Raw genomic sequence first — 8,583 nt, 5'->3', positions numbered from 1 at the left:
CCGGCTTATGAAGAAGCTTTCCAAGCTCTGAAGAAATTTCTTACCACTGCTCCTGTTCTTGCCCAACCAGATATTGACAGACCTTTTGATGTATATTGTGATGCCTCGAAGATGGGGTTAGAATGTGTGTTTATGCAGGATGGACGTGTGATAGCTTATGCTTCACGTCAGCTAGAAAACCACGAGGTGAATTACCCCACCCATGATTTAGAGTTGGCTACTGTGACCCACACTCTAAAAATTTGGAGGCATTATTTGTTGGGAAATAAGGTACACATTTTTACGGATCACAAGAGCCTCAAATATATATTTTCACTCAGTCTAAGTTAAATATGAGGCAAAGGAGATGGCTGGAATTAATTAAGGATTATAATTTGGAGGTTCATTACCATCCTGAAAAAGCTAATATGGTAGCTGATGCTTTGAGTCGGAAGTCATATCAGGTTGAAGAAACACATTTATCTCTCAACCATGCTGAGGTGCTAGCTCACGATGCTCTAGTTTTAGATTTGATTGAGTAAATTATGAGAAAGCAAAGGCAAGACACTTCAGAAAATCCTCATGTCAAGAAGTTAATTACCGAAGGGTGTGGTCCTCAGTTTTGCATTGATGAGCAAGGTGTAGTAAGATTCAGGAACAGTTTGGTGGTTTCATCAAATGAGGAGATTAGAAGAAAGATTTTGAATGAAGCTCATCATTTCAAGTTGTCCATCCATCCAGGAAGTAACAAGATGTACTATGATTTGCGCCAGTTGTATTGGCGGTCCAATATGAAGCAGGCACTATAACACAACATACTTTTGCCGACACTTTCTATTGTAGGCAAAGGGCACCTTTGCCGATAGATAACCTCCCGTGAAAAGTTTTGCCGATAGTTTAGAAACAGTCGCGCTAGAAGCCATCGGTGAAACTTTTGCCGACAGTTAACAGAATCCCCGACACTTTATGTGTAGGCAAACGGTCTACCTACACCGACAGTTGAAACCTTTGCCGACAATTAACCTTTTGCCGACAGTTAAGACCTACGCCGACAGTTAAGATCTTTCCCGACAGTTTGTATGTTGGCCAAACCATTTCCAAGGTATTTTACAAACCATACCCTACCAAAAAAAATTATCGGCAAAACTACATAGATATAATTATAATTAAAATAATTTGACAAATCCACTTTTGCTCATATAGAAGGCATCACATTGAACAAATTCACTTGATTTTTGTATAAATAATATATTAGATCTTCCATACATACACCCTGCTCATCAATCCTATCTATTTCTAAAAATTGTAATTCTTTACACTGCAACAAAATACGAAGATATTTGAAAAAAAAATACCAAGATATTTGCAAGTATACTGCGTCCACAATAGCAGCATGCCATCTCCAAAGAGAAGAAAATAGGTGGCAGGTACTCCAGTACTTCGAGGCTGTTTGGCACCCGCTCTCACCGGCTCCAGCTCCCTGCACAGGCACACTGTACAACACTGTAACACGGAGCTAGCCGGCTCAGGCTTCGGCAAAATACAACTGCAAAGTGGAGGAGCCGGAGGAGCCAGCGTTCTAAGGGTCCGGCGGCTCCGCCACAATACTCTGTTACAGTGCTCGGAGCCAGGGCTGATAAGCCCCTCCAAACAGGCCCTTAGAAGCAGAACTTCTGCCGCTGCAAATGATGGATGGACAAATATGAGATTGCGTACTTGGTACCATTGACTAGAAGAGGGAAGCATTAAAATGGTATGCTCTTGAAACGAAAAGGCAAACTATACGAACGGCCGTTACTTACACAAAATTTGGCTGTCTGTTGTTGGTCAATATATGCAAGCAGCTCATCCTACCGAATCAATGTCTCATACAAGACCTGCTCACGAGAGAAACAAATGTCAGTACAGGAAAAGTAGCATTTTCTATTAATTGTTTCATGAACTCCATGTATCAATCTAGGATTTCACGTCTGGTTCTGATACAACAAATTATCAAGAAATTTAGTGAACAACCAAATTCTTGGATGTAACTAACATGGCTGAGAAAAATATTATTACCTCACAATGAAGCTACAACATATACTTAAATTTTAAGATACCAAACTAGGGTCAACCTGGTAATCAGCTTACAACTACTTTTTTTTCTTTAAGAAAATAAAAGTACCTTCTTCATAGAAATTAGTTCAGCTTCCAACACATCGACGCGGAAAACAAGAGTATTTTTAGCATTCCTGAGGAATAACCCAACACCATTTTCTCCTAATATGAAATGCACAATATGCAAAATTCCAAAATAATCAGAATATTTAGAACCAGAGGAAACTGAGAACCATCTACAAATTGCAAAGCTTCGTTCCAAAAGCTTATCTTCCTCTGAAATATTTTATCTGTTGTGTGTAAACTTAAGTATATTAAGCCAACATGCATCTCCTATGAACCAAGTAATCTAATGCGCTATTTTAACTTGAAGTAAAGCATTTGTCATGATCTACCCAAAAGCACACATGATAGGGACTGCATGTTCTATGGAAGACTAAAATATGGTAGAGTGAAATTTTATGTTAATCCACCCACATGATATGATCTCCAGGGAATAGGTTTCATCAATCATTAATATGGGATTAGAGACTAGAGCACTAGGAGATTTTCTCACGCATCATCAACAGGTAAACAAAGAACCCAATGCAATTTGCAGAATCACGATCACCCTATGCAAAAAGACATGGACGAGGATTCTAGACCAAACCACTAATCAAAACAAGAATGCTAGACCAAACCACTAATCAAAACAAGAATCTGGGGAAGGGTGTTAGTGGCAAGCCATGTACAAGAATGCCAGACCAAACCACTAATCAAAACAAGAATGCCATGTACAAGAATTTACTGAACTAGTCAAAATGACATCATTTCACCTGAAGAAACATAGGAAACTGAAACTGAGTGCGAACTGAGTGCTTCTGAATCTGATGATGAGCTATTTAACTGAAGAAAAAAATATGCAGCAGTACTGATAAGACAGTGGTCTATACTAGATTGTAACGCTGGTATTTTGTACCAGTTCTTAGGATTTTCAGAGTCATACCTTATAACTAATCATTGCATTACTCAAACAATTGTAAATAAGACATTTGACTAATTATAATTAACCTCGCCTCGCAAACAGACATTTCAAGGAAGACTGCAATATGTCCAATTACTACATGTACATAGCAAGATAAACTAATGAAAAACTTCATATAAAATCAACTACCTAGATCCCAACAAATTCTGATATATTTTGACAAGACATTGTAGAATCCGAAAATACAGAAACAATGAGTTAGAACACAAGATGGTTTTCTAATATTTTGTGCACAGTAGTTATGTGCCAATCACAAGCGGTTGAATCGATTGGCAGGATTTATAGTCCCAGTCATCCATAGAATGCCTACCTCGAATCGATATTCGTGGTAACTAACATACCCATGGCCTGTTGATATTTTCCATCAAGAATGCACCTGGAAGGCAATCATGCATGTGTGAGCTCAGAGCTGCATTTCTAACAAACTAAGAAACAATGGACCATGAGGAAACTATCATACTTGTCTAGCATCCTTTCCACAATAGCCTGCAGCCACTGTCCATCGTTTTTTCCCCAGTGGCCCTTGATTCGATGGCAGCATATTCATCCAAAGCTTTTGCTGAAAAAAAGAAACAGGGCAAAGGAGGTAATGTTTAACACAGTACTTTTAGTGCTATCAACAATTAACTGGTCATAATGCAGGCACCAGGCAGATTACCTAACAGTGTTTGAGCGTAATCAGAGTCGTCAGAAACATCAAACAGGGGTCCACCACCAAGTGCATACGACAGAGCGCCATTTAGCTCGGCTAAGTAGAAAAACACCATAGGGGCAACTAGTGCTAAAAGCTACCTCTGGACAAACTCCTCGTCTTCATACAAACTCTCACTACATGCAGCAGGAAACAAATTGTGAGAAATACAAGCACAAAGCAAAGCACCCAAGCTTATACTGATTGTCAAAACTTTTTACAACCAATGACTAGGATAAAGAGAAAATATTTTGGCCCATGCACATCAATGGCGTAGCCATGAATAATCTTGGTATTCATACAGATCCTTCTAAAATGATTGTAACTCTTAGGAAAAAACACCAATTCTCATAGCATTTACTCGCTTCTACACTATAGCTGGATAGCTTCTATTGAACCGAGGAGCAACCAATAAGCTAAGGGCAGCTACCACATTAAACAGTATAGACACATGGATTAGTATTACTTTGTGACAGCTTTTTAAATAGGAAAGTTATCACATTTGATTCATATTCTATCATGTCAACCACAATCTAAAAGTTTGGGATTTGTTGTGTTAAACAAACTAGAACCTTGTGAGAAAGTTCAGTTTTTTCAGCAAACAGTATCTATGAATTGGAGGGTGTGAATCATATCATAAGTTCATAACAAGCTCTAAATATGTATTGATCCTTATAACGTATGTAAAGCTGGTAATGGTGTGAAATCCTATCTGAACCCACCCCCAACCATTAGTGATGATCTCAACCTTAAAAACCAACCCAGCCCACCAATTGGATTGTTCCAACCACACCAACCCAGTCCACTATGCTATTTGAACCCAGACCTGTGTGCAGGTTGAGCTTGCTGCCTGCGCCTGCAGCAGCCAGCAAGCAAACTCATCGCTGCATCTTTAGACTACGCCTGCAGTTCTTGCCGTCCATGGTGCACTGTAAAAGTAGTAGGATCAATTGCTTATTTCAGTAGCAGTTTTTACTCGTAACCTGCATCTCAAACGATCGCTGAGCAATTCAAGAATAGAAGATAAAGGAATTGAATCAGAAAGCAATTGAAAAAAATAGAGTGAAAGTAGTACAAATATCAATAACTCATGAGTAGATGTCGACTATTCACTCAGTTTTCAGAAAAAGACATTTTAATAACAATGAATAACATAGAGCAAGCACTTATGGTAGTTTTCAAAGGATTTAGCTCCTGACAGATAGGCTCCAGATTGGACATATCCTAAACCTAACACAGACTACCCACTCTCCCAAAATCACAGCATTGTTGTAAGCCTGTTAAAATACAAAGCTACTACAGCATAGATAGCTGAAATTTCGTAAGGCAATTTTAGAGTTGTGCTACAGCGTATCAAAGAAGGACATACTTATGATTAAATCTGAAATTTCCTAAGGGCATACTCTTGTGACTTAAGGACGGCAATGCTGCCAGCGGCAAGGGACAGTTTCAGATTAAAGCAGATCTGAGCAACTAATTGCGACAGGAAGTTGTAAGAGGCTGATATATATATATATATATATATATATATATATATATATATATATATATATATATATATATATATATATAAAATCAAAACACTAGCATAGATCCAACAAAGCTGCAGTACATAGGCCAGACCAAACCACTAATCAAAACAAGAATGCCATGTACAAGAATTTACTGAACTAGTCAAAATGACATCTTTTCACCTGAAGAAACAGAGGAAACTAAAACTGAGTGCGAACTGAGTGCTTTTGAATCTGATGATGAGCTATTTAACTGATGAAAAAATATGCAGCAGTACTGATAAGACAGTGGTCTATACTAGATTGTAACGCTGGTATTTTGTACCAGTTCTTAGGATTTTCAGAATCATACCTTATAACTAAAAATTGCATTACTCAAACAATTGCAAATAAGACTCTTGACTAATTATAATTAACCTCGCCTCGCAAACAGACATTTCAAGGAAGACTGCAATATGTCCAATTACTACATGTACAGAGCAAGATAAACTAATGAAAAACTTCATATAAAATCAACTACCCAGATCCCAACAAATTCTGAAAAAAGGTTTGATTTTTGGACCCTCCACTAGCATACCATGTTATATAGCACCGGCAATATTTCAAAAAATCTATTCTGCAATGCATTCAATCTTCAGCGTAATTCCTGCAAATAGACATTTGCAAAACACAAAGCACATCTAACAGAGAGTGCACATCGTTTGGAGCTAAACTACATACTAAAGAGGGCGTATTTGACAGCAGATCGAATATCTCACCTTGGAGTTGGATTCGTTCCAAGATCACAGCCGCCAAGATCTCCGGTGCTGGTCACGGCCGCCACAGCAGCATGCTCAAACCGATGGGAAAGGATCAAGAACACGCAGCTAGAATCATTCCTCGTTCAAGAACATGGGAGGAATTGTCCGTACCTGGGTTGGTCGCTGATAGTCGAGAATCCAAGCCTGCGGAAGGAGGAGCCGACACCCCAGATCGGATGGGGATGCGGCGGCAGCACCGCTTTTTGCTGGCCGGCGGTGGGCTAGGGCGACGGCGAGCTTGGGGACGGCGGGCTTGGGAGGCGGTGGGCTTGGGGGCGGTGGGTTTGGGAGGCGGCAGGCTAGGGTGACGGGGGGCTAGGGACTGGGGTGGCGTCGTTGTTGGATTCGGCGATGGGGGCCTAGGGAGGGGGGCTGTGGGGATCCAGCCAGGGAGTTTGGCTGTGGCAGGAATGGGAGACGGCAGCAGTGGCTACTGATGGCGCCTAGCCCGTGGAGGAGATCTACTGGTGGCCGGCGGCGTCGATCTCTGCTGGTGGCCGGCGACGTTGGTCTCTGTTGGCTGCTGGTTTTTTTCCTCGAGTCGCATGAGTAGGAGAGACGAATGGGGATGGGTTCTGAGGCAACCTATTTTAGTGGGCTCAACATTTAGCATTTTAGCTCCTGCGCACACCTCTCTTTTGGCGCGTGGTGTCCTGCCCAACACTATCATCTTATTTGCTTCGGTGCATAGCCTTCGACGACACTTTGACAGTGGTTTGCTTAGGCTACGACGACAGTTTGTTTGTCTTAAAACTTTCACCGACACTTTTTAGGTTGGAAGGATAAACGCCGACACATAACATGTAGCCTTACACTATTATTGGCGACAGTTAAGGTGACCTAAAAAAGGTATATCATTGCCGACACTTTATGTGTTGTCAAAAGGCTAGTTTTACCAACACATAACTGTAGAGAAAAGTAGGTTATGGTGTAGTGAGGATATCACCAAGTATGTCGCGGAGTGCGATACTTGTGGTAGGGTTAAGGCAGACCATACGCATACCCTAGGATTTTTGCAACCCTTGCCTATCACAGTTTGGAAATGGAAATATATTTCCATGGATTTCATTGTGGGTTTACCCCGCACGTCTAAGGGTTATAACTCTATTTGGGTCATTGTGGATCGCCTTACCAAGTCCACTCATTTTCTCCCGGTGGATACCAGATATTCCGCCAGAAAGTATGCTAAGTTGTATTTTGACCGGATTGTGACCCTGCATGGAGTTCCTCTTACTATCGTCTCTGATAGAGGGTCAGTCTTTGTCTCTCATTTTTGGGAGCAACTCTAGGAATGTCTTGGTACTAGTCTCCTCAGAAGTTCAGCTTATCATCCACAAACTGACAGCCAAACAGAAAGGGTAAATTAGGTACTTGAGGATATGTCGAGAGCTTGTGCCATTTCTTTTCTTGAGAAGTGGGATGAATGCTTGAACTTAGCTAAGTTTTCTTACAACAATAGCTATCAAGAAAGCATTCGTATGGCACCCTTTGAAGCTCTATATGAAAAGAAATGTAGAACACCCCTTAATTGGGTTGAACTAAGAGACCATGGATATTTTGGGCCTGATTTCATCAAAGAAGCTCATGAGCAAGTCAGTATTATTCAGAGTCATTTGAAGGCAGCTCAAAGCCGACAGAAAACTTATGCGGACAAGCGCAGAAGGCCTTTGCAGTTTGTAGTTGGGGATCATGTGTACCTTAAGGTGTCTCCTATGAGAGGGGTTCATTGGTTTGGTGTCCATGGCAAGCTAGCCCCTCGATATGTGGGTCCTTACAAGGTTTTGGAGCAGTGTGGCCCAATTTCTTATCGTCTCCAACTTCTAGATATTTAATCGGCGGTACACAATGTGTTTCACGTATCTCAGTTGAAGAAATGTTTGCGGGTTCCTGATGAAGTTGTGGAAATTGAAGGACTTCCCCTCTAGCATGACTTGACTTATATTGAGCATCCTATCAAGATCTTAGATGAGAAAGGAAGAGTGACTAGACATAGTGTGGTGAAATTCTATAAAGTTCAGTGGCAAAATCACTCGGAGGATGAAGCGACGTGGGAGCAAGAAAGTTATATTTTAAAGCATTATCCCCACCTTCTTTCTAGTTTACTGGGGTAGTTATTTACATTGAAATGTATTTCTTATCTCTTTTCCTACACTAGGCACATGAAATCTCGAGATGAGATTTTATTTATGGGGGGTAGATTTATAACACCCTCGATGTTACACTGTAAACCATTTTCTAAAACATGTCATGAGCATCATATTTATGTGTTAATGCATATAATATAGGTTGTAGATCTAGTTCCGTGACTCAAAACGATCATTGGAAATGCATAACGAAAGTTAATTTAATAATCATGTTGTATCACTTAGGGTTTAAAACCAATTTTTATTAAGTAAAAATGCTATAGAACATCTATGTGATACTTGAATAAAGTTTAAAGTACAAACTTTATAGATGACGATGAAATACCTGCGGTCGAAA

General features: G+C 40.3%; 1 long non-coding RNA gene across 1 annotated transcript; it reads right to left on the bottom strand.

The window, feature by feature from the left end:
• Window positions 1-1,256: 1,256 nt before the first annotated feature.
• Window positions 1,257-2,199, bottom strand: LOC136499083 (uncharacterized). The gene is made up of 3 exons (XR_010769890.1): window positions 2,144-2,199; window positions 1,782-1,856; window positions 1,257-1,658 (listed from the first exon to the last, which is right to left on the bottom strand). It is a non-coding gene; the product is annotated as an uncharacterized lncRNA (long non-coding RNA).
• Between the last annotated feature and the right edge of the window lie 6,384 nt (window positions 2,200-8,583).

The sequence above is a fragment of the Miscanthus floridulus genome, chromosome 13 (genome assembly GCF_019320115.1).
Source record: "Miscanthus floridulus cultivar M001 chromosome 13, ASM1932011v1, whole genome shotgun sequence".
Taxonomy (NCBI): Eukaryota; Viridiplantae; Streptophyta; class Magnoliopsida; order Poales; family Poaceae; genus Miscanthus; species Miscanthus floridulus.
The sequence above is the reverse complement of the archived record's forward strand: the minus strand, read 5'-3'. Positions and strand labels throughout refer to the sequence as shown.